Source organism: Phacochoerus africanus, chromosome 9 (genome assembly GCF_016906955.1).
Source record: "Phacochoerus africanus isolate WHEZ1 chromosome 9, ROS_Pafr_v1, whole genome shotgun sequence".
Taxonomy (NCBI): Eukaryota; Metazoa; Chordata; class Mammalia; order Artiodactyla; family Suidae; genus Phacochoerus; species Phacochoerus africanus.
In genome coordinates, this window is record NC_062552.1 from 22,977,920 (window position 1) to 23,000,808 (window position 22,889).

At 36.3% G+C, this 22,889-nt stretch overlaps 2 pseudogenes; one reads left to right on the forward strand and one right to left on the reverse strand.

Annotated features, from left to right (window-relative positions):
- The first annotated feature begins 629 nt into the window (after nt 1-629).
- Nucleotides 630-1,561, forward strand: LOC125136291 (olfactory receptor 2J3-like; annotated as a pseudogene).
- A 10,944-nt stretch (nt 1,562-12,505) lies between these two features.
- On the reverse strand, nt 12,506-13,459 carry LOC125136561 (olfactory receptor 2B11-like; annotated as a pseudogene).
- Nucleotides 13,460-22,889: the final 9,430 nt, after the last annotated feature.

Below are 22,889 nucleotides of genomic sequence, written 5' to 3' on the forward strand. Positions count from 1 at the left end.
CTTCATTGACTTTGATGTTTTTGAAGAGTGTAGGCCGACTATTTTATCCACCTCATCTCAGTGTAAGCTTGTCCCATGCTTCTTCATTATTAAAATCAGGCTGTGCATTTTTGGCAGTGATATGACTGAAGTGATTTTATATTGTGTTCAACACACTATATCAATAGTCACATTGATTACTGGGCTGTGGTGATCTCCAGCAGGTTTTCTGTTGTAAAATCTACCACTTTTCATATTGTAATTAACAAATAATTTGGTGGAGGATATTTTAGACAATGTAAATTACTCATCATGTCTTCCTTCACTAGTTTTTAGCATTCATTTGTGTTTTTCTAACTCTTCTCTTACTTCTCTATTTATCATTTAGGATCTTGGTGATAGAAATAGCTTTATCTTCCCTACTATTTATTTAGTCTTTTTAAATTTATTGGTATTAGTTTGTGGATTCTTTTTTTTTTTTTTTCGTTTCATTACCATCACAGTTTCTCTTAGTGGCCAAATTGTCTTAGAATTGAACAGTGGTAGGCCTTTCAAACTGGATTGTTTCTTTTTCATGTTTTCCTGTGGTTTGTAGACTATTTCCTTACTTTTTTGGGTGTATATGTGATTCTCTTCTCAGGTAATAAGAAATGAATGATGATAGAAAAAATCAATGCAACTTTGGAAGGCTACTTTGTTCTACTGGGTTTTTCTAATTGGCCTCATCTGGAAGTAATATTCTTTGTGGTTATCTTGATGTTCTACTTGATGACATTGATAGGCAACCTGTTCATCATCATCTTGTCATACGTAGATGCCCATCTACACACACCCATGTATTTCTTCCTCTCAAACCTCTCTTTTCTGGATCTCTGCTACACCACCAGCTCCATCCCTCAGTTGCTGATCAACCTCTGGGGCCCAGAAAAAAACATTTCCTACAATGGTTGCATGATTCAACTTTATTTTGTCCTTGCACTGGGATCCACAGAATGTGTGCTACTGGTGGTGATGTCCTATGACCGTTATACAGCTGTATGTAGACCCTTGCATTACACTGTCCTCATGCACCCTCGTTTTTGCCATCTGCTTGGCTGTGGCTTCTTGGGTAAGTGGCTTTACCAACTCAGCACTTCATTCCTTCCTTACCTTTTTGGTACCCCTGTGTGGACATCGCCAAGTGGACCATTTTTTCTGTGAAGTTCCAGCACTGCTTAGACTGTCATGCATTGATACTCATGCTAATAAGCTGACCCTCATGATCACAAGCTCCGTTTTTGTTCTCATACCGCTCATCCTTATTCTCAGCTCTTATGGTGCCATTGCCTGGGCTGTGCTGAGGATGCAGTCAACAACTGGACTTCAGAAAGTCCTTGGGACATGTGGAGCCCATCTTCTGGTTGTATCCCTGTTTTTCATTCCAGCCATGTGCATATATCTCCTGCCATCATCCGGAAGTTCTCAAGACCAAGGAAAGTTCATTGCCCTTTTTTATACTGTTGTCACACCTAGCCTCAACCCTTTAATCTACACCTTGAGAAACAAAGATGTAAGAGGGGCAGTAAGAAGATTAATGGGGTGAGGTGAGCCTGTGTATCTGTGACATTAATAGAATAATGGAGCATCTCTTCACCAGTGGTTCATCCATCCATCTATTCATCAACCACTCCCATTTCCTCACTCTCTTAGTACTTATTGAGAATATACTGTCACAGGTCATGGAGTTTGTGGTAGTAGATATGAATTAAATGCAATCTGCCTAAATACTAATCACTCTCTAGTGGAGAAAATAGCCATGTAAAATCAAGATAAAATGTCAATGTTAATTTTTTCAGTGCACAAACCTAATCAAAATATCTTTTTCTTAATTGAAAATGCAACACAAAATTTGTTGTAAAAATTGATAAAATTCAGGTTAATTTCCTATGGAAAGATGATATTCTTAATTTAAAAAACCCTAGAACATGTCTTTTAATTTCTTGCCTTGTAGGCAGAATTTATCATAACATTTGACTTTTGTCTTTGGTTTAACAAAAGACATAGTGAAATACTTTAGATATTTTCTCCAACACTATTATTCTATTTTGAATACTAGTTACTACTGACAGGAAGTTTGGTCTGTATTCTTTTTTTTTTTTAATCTTTTTTAAGGGTCGTACCCATGGCATATGGAGGTTCCCAGGTGAGGGGTTAAATTGGAGCTGCAGTTGCCAGCCTACACCACAGCCACAGCAATGCCAGATCCTTAACCCACTGACCAAGGCCAGGGATCGAACCTACGTCCTCATGGATGCTAGTGACATTTGTTTCCACTGAGCCATGACAGGAACTCCTGGTCTGTGTTCTTTAATATCCCATTATCATAGTAAGAAAATAACGTTTATGAGTTGTAGCAAGAAGGCCTCTGAAATAATGCAGCAGAAGTAAGCATTTCATATTTCTCTTTGTTCCCCAAGGTAGTGAGATGTGTAAAGGAGGTAGAAATAAGCTGTAAAGCTGTAGATGCGTAGCTCGTAAAGTAATGGTCATCATAGGCTAGGTGTTGTTAGATGATTTAAGTGCTTAGAATGACTGCATAGCTTAGGAAGAAATAAGGAATATGTGAGGCAGAATTAGTACTAGGCTCTGAAAAAATGAGTTGATACATCTGTTAGGTACTTGAAAGAATAACTTGAAAATGTATTGGAGGAGTTCCCGTCGTGGTGCAGTGGTTAACGAATGCGACTAGGAACCATGAGGTTGTGGGCCCGATCCCTGCCCTTGCTCAGCGGGTTAAGGACCTGGTGTTGCCATGAGCTGTGTTGTAGGTCGCAGATGCAGCTCGGATCCCGAGTTGCTGTGGCTCTGGCATAGGCTGGTGGCTACAGCTCTGATTAGACCCCTAGCCTGGGAACCTCCATATGCCACGGGAGGGGCTCAAGAAAAGGCAAAAAGACAAAAAAAAAGAAAAAGAAAATGTATTGGAAAAATTTTGTGATAACTATATGAAAATGTTAGTTTTTTATTTTTAATCTTGATCTTATTTGAATATCTGTGCTTAGAAAGTTTGTTATGAAAATCAATTTACATATTTTTTCAAATAAATAAAAAATGTTTTCTTTGAATGTACCCATGGCATTTGGAAGTTCCCTGGCCAGAGACCAAATCCGAGTTGCACCTGCGACCAATGCCACCGCTGCGGTGACCCTGAGTCCTTAACTTACCATGCCACAGCAAGAACTCCATAGATAATTTTTTTAAATTAAAGTAATAGTTTTGTTACCTATATTATTGCCACCATTCCCACTCAAATAAGTGTACTATGAATATAACATTTAAAATGGCACCCATATTGAGCTAAAGCGGAATAAAGCTAAAGGACAATTCAATGTAAAGTATAATATTGGCAACACCTGAATTTTTATGTAACTCAAATGTCAGTTATAGTTTTGGGGGCCTCTAAAGTTTGGATATGATTGATTCAAATCCTATTCCCTAAATTTTCAAAATGCACAACATATTCCCAAACTTCCCCTCAATTTTTTTGTGTGGTTTGCAATTACATTGATTCCGATATATTTGTCTTCTTTGTTGTCTGTGATTCTTTATCTCCAACTAGGTATAAAAAATAATATGGTATATATTAATTTGTCCTTAACCTACTGTTCAAAAAATGAAGAACCAATAAGCATGAATAAAAAAGAACTTTTAATAAATAATGGGGTCATGTAGAATAGATCATCATGGAGCAAAAAACTTTTAGAAACTTAAAAAACATAACTTAGTTCTTTGAACCATTTTATACTTACCGAAATCTTATTGGTTGGGACACCTCTTGTGATACTATCTAACAAAAAAACTTTGAAATTTTCCATCTATTTTCTTCCCCTTCTGCTTGCAAAACATATAAATATATTTTTCTATGTGTAGACTATTTTTCTTGGAATGCATAATTTTAGCATATATGAGTCTTAATCCTAGCCATATTATTATATATTCTGTTTAATTTATAATTTAAAATAAAGATGTTTCAAAAATTCCCCTAAAGATGAACAAGATGATATTGTTTTTTATTGTTTATATTTTCAAACTATTTATATGAACCTTTTGCAATTTTATCACAGGCATGGTATAGGTATGTTTTTTCTCACTTTGTAAATAAGAAAACTGAAGGGAAGAAGATGTATGACTTACCTAAGCTTAAATAACTTGTATATAACAAATCAAGTAATGAGAGTAGATTTGCCTGAAGTTCCCCCCCCCCTTTTTTTTTTTTTTTTGGTCTTTTTTAGGGCTGACTCATGGCATATGCAAGTTCCCAGACTAGGGATTGAATCAGAGCTGCAGCAACATGGGATCTGAGCTGTGTCTGCGACCTACATCACAGCTCACAGCAACGACTGATCCCTGACCCACTGAGTGAGGCCAGGGACCAAACCCCCATCCTCATGGACACTAGTTGGATTTGTTTCTCCTGTGCCACAACAGGAACTCCCTGAGTTCCTTTCTTATGGCCAACGCACAGAAGGTAAACTAGAAGGTCTGAGACCCTACCATTGCCAACCCTAAACTTAAAGCCAATATTAGGTAAATTGACAATCACACGGCACACATTAATTTGGGTCACAGACAATTTTACTGAAGAGCTAACAATGAATTCAGCCTTTTCTCAGCTAAGAATGGAGGCTAAATGCACTGAAGGACCACCTACTTTTTTTATACCAGTAAATTTCTGCTCCCTATCTGGACAGTGTCTCCCAATCTCTGTCCACTTCATCTCGTACCTATTCCTGTGCAGCACATTCCCTAAACACATGCTCATTTGTATCTTCTGAGTCTGTCTCAGCAGTGCAAAATGATTGGCACAAATATGTCATTGGATAATCACAGAAACTAGCTCTGGCTTCCAGCCCAGATACACTCATCCTCTGCTTTTTTATTGGCCTCAGTGTCACATATTGTATCTCTTTTTACAAATGTGAAGCTGAAAGGCCACTGGTTATCATATGCTATGACAACAGCAAGTGGTATCAAGCATAATAAATTTTCAAGTACAAATTTGCCATGTTCTATTTATAATTCAGTACCAATAAAACTTAAAGATAGTATAGATTTGCTATAGATTTTCATCAGATTTCACAATGTTAGTATTTTACGAGTGCTTTGATATTCTGTCTATAATAATGTAATATTAATGTGCATTTCAATATTTTTCTGAAATATTACAGAGTATAATGCAGCCTAGTCCTAAGTGTTCCTGAGAGTATTTTCTAAATTAAAGATCACATCCAGGATTTCAAATTGAATTTAAGTGTTATATTTCTTGTCCTTTAATCTGGAACCATTTTTCAGTTTTTCTTTGCCTTTAATGAGCTTAGTATTTTTGAAGAGTACAGGTCATTTGCATCATACAATACTGTTCAATTTAGATTTGACTAGTGTTTATGCAGAATGAGAATATTCATTTTTGACAGTAATACCACACAGCAGTGATATTGTATCTGCTTGAGTGCATCTCTTTTTTTTTTTTTTTGGCTTTTTAGGGCAGCACTTGCAGCATATGGAGGTTCCCAGGCTAGGGGTCAAATCCGAGCTGCAGCTGCTGGCCTACTCCAGAGCCACAGCAACGTGAGATCCAAGCTGTGTCTGTAATCTATACCACAGCTCACAGCAAGGCCAGATCCTTAATCCTCTGAGTGAGGCCAGGGATTGAACCCACGTCCTCATGGATACTAGTTGGGTTCGTTATCCACTGAGCCACGATGGGAACTCCTCGAATGCATCTTGTTAAAAAAAACCTGACGTTTATTTTTCTATTATTGGTGATATGAATTTTGAACACTTGGATAACATGGTGTGGTCCAGGATTCTCAACTACAAGTTACTATGTTTCATTTGGTATTCATGAGAACCTTGTGGAGAGACTGATGAAATTAGGTAAATTCTGTTTTCCTTTATTTATTTGATATTGAGTTTTACTTATTGATATTTTAATTTTTTCCTTAAGTTTTGTTGAGATATTGATGTACAACATACGTAAGTTCAAGGTGTACAATGTGGTGATTTATACATGTATATACTTCACATGTTTACCACAACCATGGTCATTAACCCATCTATTCCCTTACTTATTACACATTTTTTTTTGTAGTAAGAGCATTTAAGATCTATTCTCCTATCAACTTTCAAGTATATAATACAGTATTGTTAATTATGTCACCAGGCGTAAATTAGATACCCCAAATTTATTCATTTTATTTTATTATTATTGTTTTTAATTGAAGTATAGTTGATTTACAATGTTATGCACATTTCTGCTGTATAGCAAAGTGACCCAGTCATACATATACGTATGTGTGTGTGTATATATATACATAAACATTCATTTTTTAATATTATTTTCCATTATGGTCTATCTCAGGAGATTGGATAAACTATGTAGTACAACCTTATTGTCTATACATTCTAATTGTAATAGTTTGCGTCTACTAACCCCAAACTCCCAGTCCATCCCACGCTCTCCCTTCTCTCCCTTGGCAACCGCAAGAGTGTTCTCTCCATGTCTGTGAGTCTGTTTCTGTTTTGTAGTTAGGTTCATTTGTGTCCTATTTTAGGTTCTATATGTCAGTGATATCATCTGGTGTTTGTCGTTCTTGTTCTGACTTACTTCACTTAGTATGATGTTCTCTAGTTACATCCATGTGGCTGTGAGTGGCATTATTTTGTTCTTTTTTATGGCTGAGTAGATTTTCATTATATATAGGTACCATATCATCCATTCATCTGTTGATGGACATTTAGGTGTTTTCCATGTCTTGGTATTATGAATAGTGCTGCAATGAACATGGGGGTAGATGCATCTTTTTGAATTATAGTTATGTATGCATATAAGCCCAGTAGTGGAATTTCTGGATCATATGGTAGTTCTAGATTTAATTTTCCAAGAAACCCTACATACTGTTTTCCATAGTGTTGTACCAAGTTACATTCCCCCTAACAGTGTAGAGAGGTTCCCCTTTCTCCATACCCTCTCCAGCATTTGTTATTTGTAGACATATTAATGATGGCCATTCTGACCAGTGTGAGGTAGTACCTCATTATAGTTTTTGATTTTGCATTTTGCTAATATTAGTGATGTTGAGCATCTTCTTTATGTACCTACTGGCCATCCATATATCTTCTTGGAGAAATATCTATTTAGGTCTTCTGCACTTTTTTTTTCTTTTTAAAATTTTATTGAAGTATAGTTGAATTACAATGTTGTGATAATTCCCACTGTACAACAAAGTGATTCAGTTATACAATATACACACATTCATTCTTTTTCAGTTCTTTTCCCATAAAGATCATCACAGAATATTGGGGTGAGTTTCCCTCTGCTATGCAGGGGTCCCTGTTGGCCAATCATTGCATATATCCCAGTGTGCATATGCCAATCCCAAATCCCCAGTCCATCCCTCCCCTACATGTTCCTTTGGTACTATAAGTTTGTTTTCAAGTCTGTGAGTAGTTTCTGCAGTATCTTTTTTTTTTTTTAAAGATTCCACTTATAAGTGATATCATATGATGTTTTGTTTTTCACTGTCTAACTTCACTTAGTATGATAATCTCTAGGGTCATCCATGTTGCTGTAACAGCATTATTTCATTCTTTTTCATGCTGAATAACATTACACTTGTATATGCATATACTATATCTTCTTTATAGACCAGATATACTTGGGTCCTTGTTTTTGTATCCATTTAGCCAGGCTACATCTTTTGGTTAGAGCATTTATTCATTTACAGTTAAGGTATAATTGACATCTGTGTTTCTTTTTGCTATTTTGTTAATTAATTTTGGATTTGTTTTTGTTGGTTTTTTCTCTTCCCTTCTTTTATTCTCTATCTTATGGTTTGATGACTGTCTTTAGTGTTGTGTTTTAGTTGTTTTTTATTTTGTTTTTGTCTTTTTTAGGGCTGTAACACGGCATATGGAGGTTTCTCAGGCTACTGGGTCAAATTGGAGCTGCAGGCTGCTGGCCTACACCACAGTCACAGCAACACCAGATCCAAGCTGCATCTTCTACCTACACCACAGCTCATGGCAACACTGGATCCATGACCCCTGAGCAAGGCCAGAGATAAAAGCTGTGCTCATGGATAGTTAGATTCATTTCTGCTGAGCCACGACGGGAACTCCCTAATTGATTTTTCTTATTGTGTGTGTGTGTGTGTGTGTGTGTGTGTTTGTGTGTGTATTGTAGATTTTTGGTTTGTGGTTACCACAATGTTTTGATATAGGAGTCTTGTAGTATATAGTGTGTGTGTGTGTGTGTGTGTGTGTATGATCTTTATGATTTCCTTCCTTCTGCTGACTTTAGGTTTTGTTTGTTCTTCCTGACTCCTTTTTTTCTCTTCTCTTCTCTTCCTCTTCCCCTTCTCTTCCTCCCTCTCCCCTATCCTCCCATCTGCCTCCCATTCCCCTCCCCCTCCCTCCTCTTCTTCCTTCTTCTTCTTCTCCTTCTCCTCCTCCTCCTTCTCTCTCTCTTTTCCCTTTTGTTCTACTTAGTTATGTGGAGTTGCCCTTTTTGGAAGTCTGAAGTCTTTCGGCCAGTGTTCAGTAGATGTTCTGTGCTAATCAATTGTGCATGTATTGTTTTTTAATGTCGTTTGTGGGAGAAAGTGTGCTCCATGTCCTACTCCTCTGTCATCTTTGATAGCAGATACTAATTTATAATTTTAAAGCTGATAGTTATACTCTTTGACTGACATTTTCTGTTTCTCCCAACCCCAGTCCCTAGCAGCTACCATTTTACTTATTATTTCTCTGAGGTTTTTTTGATTTCACATCAAAGTGAGAACATGTAATACTTGTCTTTCTCTTTCTGCTTTATGTCACCTAGCATAATACTCTCAAGGTCTCTCCATGTTTTTGCAAAAGGCAAGATTTCCTTCTTTTTCAAGGCTGAATTATATTTCATTATATATATATAATGTTATATAACAATAAATTATATATAACTATGTATAATTGCATATTATGTAAGTAATGTTCTTTATACATTCATCTTTTGATGGATGCTTAGTTTGTTTCCATGTCTTAACTATTGTGAATAATTCTGCACTCTCTCTTTTTCCAGGTACTCTTGCTAAAGCTTGTCAGTTTTGTTTTTCTTTTCAAAAAACCAACTCTTTGTCTTGTTGGTCTTTTTTTTTTTTGCTTTTATGGTATCCCTATTGTTTATTTCTACTCTGATCATTATGATTTTCTTCTTCTAAATTTGCACTTAGTTTGTTTCTCTTTTCCTAGTTATTTGGTAAAGGTATGTTGGTTGTTTGTGATCTTTCTCTTTCATTTTATCCTTATAAACTTACCTATTAGAACTGCTTTTGCTGGAGATTGGGACAAGATGGCAGAGTAGAAAGACTTAAGCTCACCTCCTCTCATGAAAATACGAAAATTACAACTAAACGTTGAATAACTATCAATAAAATAGACTGGAAATTAGAACTGCTTTTGCTGCATCCTGTAAGTTTTGGTATTTTGTATTTCTTTTTCTTTTTGCTTTTTAGGGCCGAGCCTATAGCATATGGAGGTTCCCAGGTCAGGGGTCGAATCGGAGCTGTAGCCACAGCAATACTACATACAGCCACAGCAATGCAGGATGCCGGCTGTGTCTTTCACCTACACCACAGCTCACAGCAACACTGGATCCTTAACCCACTGAGCGAGATCAGTGGGATTGAACCCATAAGCTCATGGTTACTAGTAGGATTTGTTTCCTCTGTGCCACAATGGGAACTCTGGTATTTTGTATTTCTGTTTTCATTTGTATTAAAATATTTTTTTGATTTTCCATTTGATTTTTTTGACCTGTGGATGTTCGGGTGTGTGTTGTTTAGTTTCCACATGCTTGTAAAATTTCCAGTTGTCATGCTGTCATTGATATCTAGTTTCATATACCATTGTGGTCAGAAAAGATGCTTGCTATGAATCCAATCCTCTTACATTTGCTAAGTCTTCTTTTGTAACTTAACATATGACCAATCTATCTTGGAAAATGTTCTTTGTACACGTGATAAGAATGTTTGTGCTACTGTTGTTGGGTGGAATGTTCTATATATGTTTGTTAGGTCCATTTGGATTAAAGTATAGTTCCAATCCTGTGTCCTCATTGATTTGTTTTGATGATAGTTCCATTCTTGATCTAAGTGAGGTATTAAAGTCCCCTACTCTTGTTACATTGTTGTCTATTTTACTCTTTTGTTCTGTTTGTGTTTGCTTAATATATTTAAGTGCTCTGATGTTGACTGAGTATATCTTTACAATTGTTGAATAAACTTTATGCTACTTTCTCCCTCCTACTCCTTCTGGGACTCCAGTAATTCATAGATAGTATCTTTTAATGGTATTCCGTAATTCACATAGATTTTCTCTTTCTTTTTAATTTTTTTCTTTTTGCTCTCCTGACAGTATGATTTTAAATAAGTCTTATAATTCACTGATTCTCTCATTTATTTGGTTGAGTCTGTTTTTGAAGTTGTTTACTGAATTCTTCAGAGCTGTCATTGTTCTCATAAATTAGGGTTTTAAAAAATAGTTTTGATTTCTTTGTTGAACTTTAATTTGTTCACATTTGTCTGTTTCACTCACTTTTTTTTTCAGATTTTTTTCTTGTTCTTTGGAACACATTCCTTTATCTTCTAATTTTGTTTAACTTTCTCTGTCTTTATGAAAATTAGGTGAAACAGCTTCCTATCCCAGTCTTGAGGCATCCCTATGAGTTCTGCATGTGCCCAGTGGCTTTGGTGGGAGAGCTGGATCTGAGGTGAACATGGGCTGCATCTTCTCCTGGTGTGTGCTGGCAGCTGCCACCTTGGTGTGAGTTGGAAGGGCTAGAGTGAGAGCTAAGTGGGAATCAGCATTTCTCCTATTCTCACTGGCTGTTACCATCCTACTGTGGGTAGGTTTGGGGCCCAGGCAGCTGGAAGAGGAGCCCCAACTGAGCTGGGTTTCTCCTGGGTGTGATGGTTATCTCCACCTTGGATACCTTGGATTGTTGCGATGGGTCCTTGCCAGGGCCTGAGGGCTTGGGGCTGCTCTTCTGTGCTGGTTTCACTCTTTTTCCAGTATCCGTGGAGGCTGGATTGGAGCTGGAGTGGTTGTGCCATGCCACTGAGCTGCTTTCCACTCCCATCCTGAAAGTGGTTTCCCTCCTCCTGGAGCTAGTTTTGCTCCTCCCAAGGTGTTTGTAGACAAAAACACCCAGGCAGTTTTCTGTCTGCAGCCCTCTGCATTTTGACAGGAAGACTGTGCTCTCTCTTTAAGAGTGAAGTCTTGTTTCCTTATACAGCCCTCCTGTAAGCCCCACTGTTTTCCAAACCAGCTAAGGGGTTTATCTTCCCATTGTCAGATTTCAGGATTGGGTGCCTAATGTATGGCTGAACATCTCACTCCCAAGCATTTTTCCTAATATTTACTTAATTATTTCTCCTCCATCTACTGCTTTAATCCAACTACCAGTCCTATTGTTTGTATTTAGTTTTTGTGTTTTTTTCTCTAAATCGTATATTTTCTTACATTTTTTTTGCAGTTTTCTTCTTTTTGCTTTTGGTTCACTTTAAGGTATTCTAAGATATTTGCTTACTCAGACTGATAATTCAGTTATCAATAGTAACAATTCAATTATCAATTTCTTTGTTGTATAATTTAGTTTTAGGAAACCAATTTTGAAAATTTTATTGCACATAAATGATACTACTGATCAAAGTACTTAGCTGAATTTAATAGAACATTTAATTATTAGGAAGCGAATCTTCTAGATATTCAGCTTGGTCTTTTTGCATTTGCCTTAGCATTTGCTAGGAGTCGTGATTTTAAATTCTCTGCCTGTGGGTTTACAATTTTTCCTAAAAGCTTGGAGCATCTGAGATTCTTCACATATTCAACAAACTATCTTCTATTTTTGGGGGGGCAGGGGGTGAGTGGGTAAATGGGCTATACCTTTTCCCATATGTCAGATCCTGTCTGACTTCTGTCTCTAAAGAATATCTCAAAAATATTTTCCTGTGATGGTCCTCACAAATTCTACGTTTCAATTGATGTTAACCGAGGAAGTTTTTAAAAATAGTTTTCTGGACATGATTTCTCAAAATTATGATACAAGATATCTGCAGTGGAGTCATGTTTGTGATTTTTAAAGTATAAGTATTCTGATGTGTACCAAAGCTGAAAAACAGTCTTTCTAGCAAATAGGACCAGGTGCATCAAATGTGCCTATACTTGGGAAAACTTGTAATATAGAGATATTTTTTTAAACATCTATTTAAGAAAAATTTCAATATGTTTGTTAAGACACAATTTATACAGATATGAATTTTTAATATTTTTATAAATTTAATTTAAACTTAGTACCATATATATTTTTTTATTTCTTATGATAGCTACATAGTAAAAGTTACGTCTTTGGGGATAATTTTGAGACGAGGCAAAACCAAGAGGTAATTTAGAACAGAGGCTCTTCTAAGTCCTATATGGAAAGTATGAAGTACAAAAATAGCTATGTTTATCCTCTTCTTTGATGGTACAATGAGACAAGAAGCCTCCTCATTGCCCCTTTCATGTCTTTGTTCCTCAAAGTATAAATAAAAGGATTAAGCATAGGAGTCACCAAGCTGTAGAATAGGGACATGAGTTTGTTCTTATCCTGGGAGTTAGCAGCAGAAGGTTGCACATACATGCTAATTACTGGCCCATAGAAGAGAGATACAACAATAATATGAGAACTACATGTGTTAAAGGAGGCCTTCTTCTTTCCCTCTGAGGACTGAATTCTGAGCACTGTAGCTACGATGAACCCATAGGAGACAAGAATAAGTGACAAGGGAACGAGGGAATAGAATGTTCCCACAATGGAGAGCATAGCTACATTGAATTGTGGTAGCAGTACATGACATCTTGATCATCACTGGGACCTCACCAGGAAATCATCTACCTTGTTGTTGCACACAAATGTGGCAGCTGGATGGTGAGGGATGACTGAAGCAAGGAGTTGACCAAACCACTTAGCCATGCCATGACCACTAGGAAGATACAGAGTTTGCTGATGCATGATGACTGGGTAACCTCAAAGGCTTGCAGATGGCCATGGAACGATCCAAGGACATCACAGCTAAGAGGATGCAATTCGGTGGCCCCCAAAAAAGTGAAACATATAAAACTGAGTCACACAGCCTCCGTAGCTGATAGACTTATCTGGGGCCCCAGAGGTTTAGCAGCAGTTGAGGGATGGTGGTTGTGGTAAAACAAAGGTCCAGGAATGAGAGGTTGGAAAGGAAGAAGTACATAGGGCTGTCAAGATTTGGATCTACTCTGGATACCACTATAATTGAGATGTTTCCTACTAGTGTGCAGATGTAAGCAGCAAGGACTATTATTAAGAGTGGCATTCCAACCAGGGATGGTCAGAGAAGCCCAAGAGAATGAAAACTTTTGGAGTACTTACATTTCTTGCATTCATGACTGGCGTTGCTCTTGTTCATGGACTTAAGTCAAAATGAAGATGTATATTTCAGTATTAAATATTCTTGATGGTCAACTATTCAGTTAAAGTGAGTTATGAAGGGATTTTCCTCTGTGATGTAACTCCAGTGATGTGAATTGATACTTGCAAGATAAAACTTATGAATCAAAATGCCCCAAATTATTATTTGTAGTACAATCTAAAAGAAGATTAACAAATCTCTATATCTTACCTAGAGAAATGTAATATAGAAAATTTTTATAGAATAATGATTAAGTAAAGGGAATCCACAGTTTTTCTTATATTTGAGAAAATAATGAATGGAAGAATGTTTCCCCAAACCCACCCGTGCTGACTTACCACATGTGTTCATTTCTCTTTCAATCCTTAGTCTGGCTAAACCTTATTATTCTCTGGTTGAATTTCTGAGTTTATTTAGGTAAGTTCAGAACTCTAGCTGGATTGGTCTGCTTTCATATAGTAAACAGCAAGAGAGAGGCGCTTTTCCTTAGTCCTGTATCTCAAATCATAAAATGACTTTTGCAAGATAAACTTGTCATAGAAGAAAACCAACGGGTTAAAATGATTCCCAGTCAATGAAGTAACCTGCGGGTATAGCACAGGGAAGCCTACCCAATATTCTGTGATAAGCTTTATGAGAAAAAGAATCTGAAAGGGAATGGATGTGTGTAGGTGTATAACCGAGTCACTTTGTTGTACAGCAGAAATGAATCACAACAATCTTTCTGGTGCCATGAGGATTAATTAGTCCAATTGTTGTGGCGACCCTTTTGCAAGTGTAATACTTTAGGTTGGGTTAGTTTATTTCATTGAGTACAGTGTCCAGGTTGATTTATGAATCTGTATCTTCTAATTAATTTTTTCTTTAGGTTGTATCCAAATATAACATTGTACTTATCTCTGCCAAAAAGAAGTCTTGTAAGATTGCGGTTTCTTCCCTTTCATTTCCCCAAATTATTCTATCACTCTTACACAAGTGCATGAGGTTGTGCAAAATGGTAAAAGTCATTAACTGAACAGATCGCTCCCACTCACATACAATACCTTCTTTAAATCAGTGTTGATATTCCATGGTAGTATTTTTCCCTTTCTTGCAAAAATTGACACTGGATCTTTTTTTTTCCATCAGAATGAAATGTTAGTTGGGAGGTAAAATATTGAATATTCTCTCTGGTCTTCAGTGTCTTCTTATCATAAGTCGTTAATATTATTCATTTGATTTAAGGATCCTAAATATGCTCAGATGTGGAAACCGATTTTATTCTAAAATAATTGTTAAGGAAGGTTCTTACTCTTTATAGAGCTGTGGACACTTTTTCCATTGAGATAATAAACCTCAGTGGAAAATTCTTGTCAAGAAACACTAGAATTCCCTAGAGGGGATAATACTGCTAAGTGTCCTTCTTGCCCAGTACAATGAAATGATAAATTCTGGCATTTTTCCTGTTGTGGGAAAATTACTCAGGACTAAAAGAATCCCAGAAAAGCCAACCTACTTCAATAATTTCATAGAATATTTACTTGGATTTCAGGGAAAATTTGAGACAAATTATTTTTGGTGTCAAGATACAATTTTCTTTTATTTATACTTTTTCTTGGGATATTATTTCCTGATATAATACATGTTAAGTATTTTAAATTTTACATAGAGAAAGAAGGAGCAGTCCCCTTCCAATATGACTTTTAAGGAACTAAAATTTTCTTGTTTTCAAATATTTTTCCTCCAATAGCCTAGCATAGTATCGATTGACCTAACACTGACTATGTTAAAGTTCCACAAACGATTTTTTTTTTTGTCTTTTGTTGCCATTATAGTTTGGGCCGCTCCCAAGGCATATGGGGAGGTTCCCAGGCTAGGGGTCTAATTGGGAGCTGTAGCCACTGGCCTATGCCAGAGCCACAGCAACACGGGATTCGATTCGCGTCTGCGACCTACAGCACAGCTCACAGCAACGCTGGATCCTTAACCACTGAGCAAGGGCAGGAATCAAACCCGCAACCTCATGGTTCCTAGTCTGATTCGTTAATCACTGCGCCATGACGGGAACTCCCCACAAATGATTTAAATAATAAAAAATTGTACCAAGAAGAAATTAGTTTACAGAGTTTCATTAATTTATTCAATCAATAAATATTTCAAAATGCCCACTACACGTAACTTTCTCCATTGCTTCAAATATTAACGTTGAAAAATTACAAAAATTTGCTGTAATGACATTATTTGTAATAGAGAAATAAGAGATTGGTGCTTATTCTCAGTGTCTCAGTAAACTTGGCTACAGAATGATTGAAATGTTAGTGAGATAATGCCCAATGGGCCATATGATATGTGGCAAAAACAGATTTTCATTTATTATTTTAAAAAATTACGTAACTTTCAGGTGTACAACATTGTAATTCATCATCTGTATACACTAGCAAGTGATCAACCATCACAAGTCTAGTTGCCATCACGACCCCTTTAGGCTGCGTCACCCATGCCCCCAAACCCTTCCCTCTGGTAAGCCCTAATCTGTGAGTGTATTTTGTTTTTGTTGTTTGTTTGTTTGTTTTTAGATTCCCCTATGAGTGATATCTTACAGTATTTGGGAAACCCCTGTGCTTCCAGTACCTGAATATCTGTTTCTTTCTTCAGGTTCAGGGAGGTTTCAAGCCCTCATTTCATCAAATACATTGGACACCTTTCTCTATCTCTTCTTTTCTGGGAATTCCTGTATCGCGAATGGTAGTGTGCTTGACATTGTCCCAGAATTCTCTTAAACTATTCTATTTAAAACAACAACAAAAAAAAATGTTTTTGATGTCTGATTGGCTGATTTCTAATTATTCCCATTTTTGATTGCTTATATATTCTTCTGTATCATTTAATCTGTTGTTAATTCCCCCTAGTGAACTGAATTCTTCATTTCAGTTACTGTATTCTTCCGCTCGGACTATTTCTTTATTATATTTTCTAGTTCTTGGGTGAAAGTCTGTGTTCTTATATTGCACCCCCTACCTAGCTTAGTTAACATTTTTATTAGCTATTGCCTTGAACTTTTTATCTGGTAATTATTACCCCTGTTTCACTGGAGTTTTTCAGGGGATTGTTTCTCATTCTTTCATTCATTTAAAACATATTCTTCTGCCTTCTCATTTTGTTTAACTCTCTCTGTCTCTATGAAATTATGTGAAACTGTTCCCTATCCTAGTCTTGAAGGCGGTGACTTTAACTCACACTTATTAACAAAGCTGGTCACAGACCGTGACTTAGTTCAGACAGGAGGGAAAATTTAATCCTACCCCCTATTCCTAGAAGGTATGAAGAAACCAAATATCTGTGGGTCAGCCCTCAAGATTACCACTGTCTGCCTTTTAGAGTCACAAAATATTTCATTTATTCTTCCTCCACAGAAAGACATCTGTCTCCTTCTGAAAAGAGACATATACACATTTTTCATCCATTAATAAGATGCAGTTCGAAGTTCAGGGGCTCTGCTTGGCTAATAAACCTGTGAATTAAATAGACAAGTTATCTGTCCTCTCACATGCCCCAAAATTTAATCAGTAGAACTGGAAGAAGATGGCCAATGAAGAACCCCCCATGGGAAAGAGAAAATTTAGAGATACATAGAAGACAAAGTTATCCAGAAATTCCGAAAACCATGAGCAGTTGTGAAGAGTTCCAACTCTGAGCTGTGAAATATTCCCATGGTCTACTCATTGAAGTAGGTCCCCAGCTACTTTGTGCCAGTTATTCCTCATACTATTGGTTTTTATTTTTTTGTAGGTCCGTTAACCTCAATGTCTATATCTGAAAAGAGCAATAATGAATATGTTTGCTTTTTCAACTTCCTACTTAACGAAGATTGGTGTCCAAGGGTTATTTTAAATCTCAAGGCTTAAGAGTCATCTTTATTTGGTAGTATAACTTTCTCTAAAATTTAGCATCTAATCTATTTGATCTAAGTCTGCTTTGTGTTCCAATGGCCACATCCACAGTATTTGTAAAGACACGACTCTCTTTATGTTTCTATATGTAGATTTCTTGGACCTATAATCCTTTGGTGAAATAGGCTTATTCTCTTTTCACTTTTCCCTTATTCTTTTTTCCTTTAACTATTTATCCAAGTAAAAGCATATATTAGGAGGTATTTTAATCCACTCAAAGTTCAATAGCAGGTACATTTTTAATGTTCTTGAATAAAAATTCTAATCACTAGATATTACATTTTAATTCACCTCTCTTTCTCAAACAATGCCTTCAATTTTATATATTACTATCTGGAACTAAGAATTTTTTTCTTCTTTTCTGATCCATCAAGTGCATGAATTTTTAGCATCTCACTATTTTGTTTCCACTTGAAGACAGCTATTTAATCTGTGTTTTAAAGAATTCAGGTATAAAATGTTGGCAAGAATGTGGAGAAAAGGGAACCCTTATTTACTATTGGTGGGAATATGAATTGCTGCAGCCACTGTGAAAAATAATATGGAGATTTCTCAAAAAAACTAAAAATAAAACTATCATATGACCTAGCAATTCCACTCTTGGGTATGTATCTGGAAAAAAAAAATCAAAAAACCAAAACTACTAATTTGAAAAGATATATGCACACAATATTCATAGCAGCATTATTTATAATTGCCAAGGTATTTAAGCAACCTAAGTGTCCATCAGTAGATGGGTGGATAAAGAAGATGTGATATATATGTGCAATAGAATGCTATTCAAAAAAGAATGAAATTTTGCCATTTTCATCAACATGGATGGACTTGGAGGGCATTATGCTAAAGGAAGTAAGTCATAGAGAAAAAGACAAACACTGTATGATATCACTTACATGTGGAACCTAAAAAATACAACAAATTGTGACTATAACAAAAAAGAAGCAGACTCACAGATGTAGAGAACAAATGAGTAGTTCCCAGTGAGAAGAGCAAAGGAGGAGAGAGCAATATATGGGTAGGGGAAAAATGGGTTATTATGGGATTTTATGAAATCATGTGTGTGAAACTTTTGAAAATTGTAAAGCACTATAGAATTTAAAGAACCTTAAATAAAAAAGAATCTAGGTACGTTATCAAGATATAATGCACATAAAAAAGAAATTATAACCCTCCATTGACAGAAAAGATGAATAAACTAATATGCCAACAGTGGTAAACTTTAAATATAGTAAATTTAAGGATGAACTCTTTTCCATAAAACTGTTTGCTTTTTCTAAAATATGTCTCATATTATTATCTTACATAAATATGTCTCATATTATCTTTACAATTACATAAATAATGTATTTATGTAACTTTTAAAAGAGAAAGGATTATTAATAACTATATGTGACAATCACTAGATTTTCATTTTTACAGGGAAATACAATTTCCTTAGCTTTTGAGAATTTAAGTATATATCCCACCATGGAATTTCATATGACCACCATTCCTAGCCCTAGAGAGTTTCACATCTCTGAAAATTCTTTTAACAGAATAAATGAAAATTTGCATATTAGCTAAAATTATCCATAGTTTTGACAATTGATGTTTTAATTTTCTGCCTCCAAAACTAAGTGCTGTGAATGTTTTGGTGAGAAAAACCAAACTTTGTTCCATGTTCTTTTTTTTTTTTTACTTTTTTTAATTACTCAAATGAACTTATCACATCTGTAGTTGTATAATGATCATAACAATCCAATTTCACAGGATTTCCACCCCGCAACCCAAGCACATCCCCCCATCCCTCAAACTGTCTCCTCCGGAGACCATAAGTTTTTCAATGTCTGTGAGTCAGCATCTGTTCTGCAAAGAAGTTCAGTCTGTCCTTTTTTCAGATTCCACATGTCAGTGAAAGCATTTGATGTTGGTGTCTCATTGTATGGCTGACTTCACTTAGCATGATAATTTCTAGGTCCATCCATGTTGCTACAAATGCCGGTATTTCGTTCCTTTGAATGGCTGAGTAATATTCCATTGTGTATATGTACCACATCTTCTGGGTCCACTCCTCTGTCGATGGACATTTAGGTTGTTTCCATGTCTTGGCTATTGAAAATAGTGCTTCAGTGAACATCGGAGTACATGTGTCTTTGCGAATTGTGGTTTTCTCTGGATAGATGGCCAGGAGTGGGATTGCTGGATCAAATGGTAGTTCTAGTTTTAGTTTTCTGAGGACTCTCCATACCGTTTTCCACAGTGGTGGCACCAATTTACAATCCCACCAACAGTGTACTAGGGTTCCTTTTTCTCCATACCCTCTCCAGCACTTATTGTTTGTAGACTTTTTGATGAATTTACAGTCTAGTAGGAGGTAAAGGCACTTATCAAATGATCACTTAAAAGTAAAAGTGCCATAAATGAGAGGTACATAATGAACAAGTAAATTTGTGGGTTTTTCACTGAATCAGAGAGAGACCACAAAAATTTTTTCTAATGAGGCCTGAGCCATTAGTAATTAGGTAAATATGGATGGGAAGGGTATTCCAGGTAGAAGGATCAGTATGTGCAAAGGTTCTATGCTTTAAGGAAATATGGTAAGTGCAAAAGACAGAGAGAGTGACGAGCAAGCTGTATGGGAGTTCCTTTGTGGCACAGCAGGTTTAGGATCCAGTGTTTTCAGTGCAGCAGCTTGGGTTGCTGCTGTGGGATAGGTTTCATCCCTGGCCCCAGAACTTCCACATGCCATGGATGTGGCCAGAAAAAAAGAAGAGAGCTGTATTGCTAGTAAGTGAGTATTTGTTTTTAACTAGTGAACAATAGAATGCCACTGATAATCTCAGTACAGGTGAAGAGAATGGGATGATTGTATCTGCAGTGAAATGATCACTGGCTATATTTTTAAAAGGTGTATTTCAAAGAGTTGGCAGGAGTGCATACTGATAGGTAGGTTAATAATTTGGTAAACTTATGGGTAAAACGTGATGGTACCAGAAATGTGAAGATAGAAAGGAATGGAGAGATGGGAGGCACAAAAGAGGAATGATTGATGTTTTGGAAACGGTTTTGATTTAAAAAACTAAGGAGTGAGTGGCATAAGATATGGTTCAGGGTTTCTGATTTGCAAATGTAAACAGAAGGTGAATCCATTTGTTAAAATAGTGAAAAGAGCTTTGTGGTGAAGGGTGAGCAGGTGTTTAGCTTTTGATGGTGTTGAGTTTGAAATGTCTATCATATTCAAAAAGAGATGGCAATGGTAGAAACAGGTTTGGAAATTTAAAAAGGCACTTACACGAGATATAATTGATATTCATTTGTTTTTTGTGTCTTGAATCTCTTACTGCTTATTACATGTCTCATTTAGTAAACACATGATTATTATATAAGAGCTGTATTCTGCACTTAGGTTTTTAGTTACTTTATACTGGTGCTGGTACTTTCTGTACTCTAACATTTCTGCTGTCATTACTGGATAAAGTCTAGACTTTTCAGTTATCATCTCCAGGCTCTTTTTATATGTGTCTTGTACTCTCTTTCTTAACCATTTTAAATTACTTGTAATTTATAAAATGCTTTGTAACCCTTTCTCTGTTGCCTAAAATGTTGTCCCATCTATGTCCTTATATTACTAACTGCAACTAATCATTTAAATGTCTGAATTTAAGGGTCATTTCCTCCGGGAATTAGAATATTTTTTTCAGGAGTTCTTGTCATGGCTCAGTGGTTAACAAACCTGACTAATATCCATGAGGACTTGGGTTCAATCCTTAGCCTTGCTCGGTGGGTTAAGGATCGAGTGTTGAGTGAGCTGTGGTGTAGGTCGCAGAAGTGGCTCAGAGCTGGTATTGCTGGAGCTCTGATATAGGCCGATATGACCCCAAACCTGGGAACCTCCATATGCATATGGGAATGGCCCTAAAAAGACAAAAAAAATTTTTTTTCAGTATAATAACTGCGATTATTTTCCCTCTGGTCTAGTACTATCTAGTGTTAAAAATATCAATAAATATTTATTTAGAGGTTACCCCAAAGAAGAATGAATTCATTCAGTTAAATATTAGAAAAAAGTATTCCATTTCTATAAAAAACATCATCATTTATGGGCTATCACGTGTGTTTGGTTGGTGCAGAACTTGGAACAAATAAGGATTTGGGACAAATAAATATTGGAAAATGAAAGAAAAGGGGAAAATGCTATCCATGGAGAATTGAAAACAGAGTTGGAAATAAAACTCAATTGATATTTTAAATTTCTAGTATGAGATACACACACTTAGCTAGTTTAAAGCCAGCTAGATTTGACATAAACTGCATACTTGAAACTGTTCTGGAAGGTGTATATGGTGGAATTATAAAGGGATGGGAGGATGTAAAGTGATTGAGGACTGGGGTGATTATGGGAAAACTTTTGGCTTGGGATCGCTGGTCATTTAATCATAAAGATGGGGAAATTCCTAACTAAGGTGGTAGACAAAATGGTTCTCCAACAAATAGTACATAAGTGGGAAGGTAAACCATCTAAGTGTCTTGGACAGTCTGACATTGATAGGAAGAAATTTTACCAAGGAACAAATGAACAAAGTACATGGAGGAAACTTCTGGAAAGCAAAGGAGCTTTTAACTTAGAAAAGATATCTTTCCATACAAATTTTAGAATGTTTTGTTCTAAAGAATGTCATTGGTAATATGATAGGGATTGCCTTGAATCTGTAGATTGCCTCAGACAGTATTGTCACTTGGACTACATTGATTCTTCCAATCTAAGAGCCTGGTATATTTTTCCATCAATTTGTGTCTTCTTTGATTTCTTTCATCAGTGTCTTATAGTTTTCAGAGTAAGGGTCTTTTGTCTCTTTAGGAAGGTTTATTTCTAGGTATTTTATTCTTTTTGGTGCAATGGTAAATGGGATTGTTCCCCTAATTTCTCTTTCTGATCTTTCATTGTTAGTATATAGAAATGCGATCTATTTCTGTGTATTGGGCATGTATCCAGACAAAAATTTCATTGAAAAACATACATGCACCCATATATTCATCACAGCACTATTCACAATAGTCAAGACATGGAAACAACCTAAATGGATGAATGGATTAGGAAGATGTGGTACATATAAACAATGGAATATTACTCAACCATAAAAGGACCACATAATGCCATCTACAGCAACATGGATGGAACTAGACACTCTCATACTAAGTGAAGTAAGTCAGAAAGAGAAAGACAGACACCATATCACGTATATGTGGAGTCTAAAATATGGCACAAGTGATCCATCTACAAAACAGAAAAGATCATGGGCATGTAGGGCAGACTCGTGTTTGCTGGGGGGGCGAGGGAGGGAGTGGGATGGACCTAGAATGTGGGGTTAGTAGATGAAAATTCTTGCATTTGGAGTGGACAGGCAATGAGATCCTGCTGTATAGCACAGGGAACTATATATCTAGTCACCTGTAAAGGAATATGGTGGAGGATAATGTGAGAAAAAGAGTGTATACA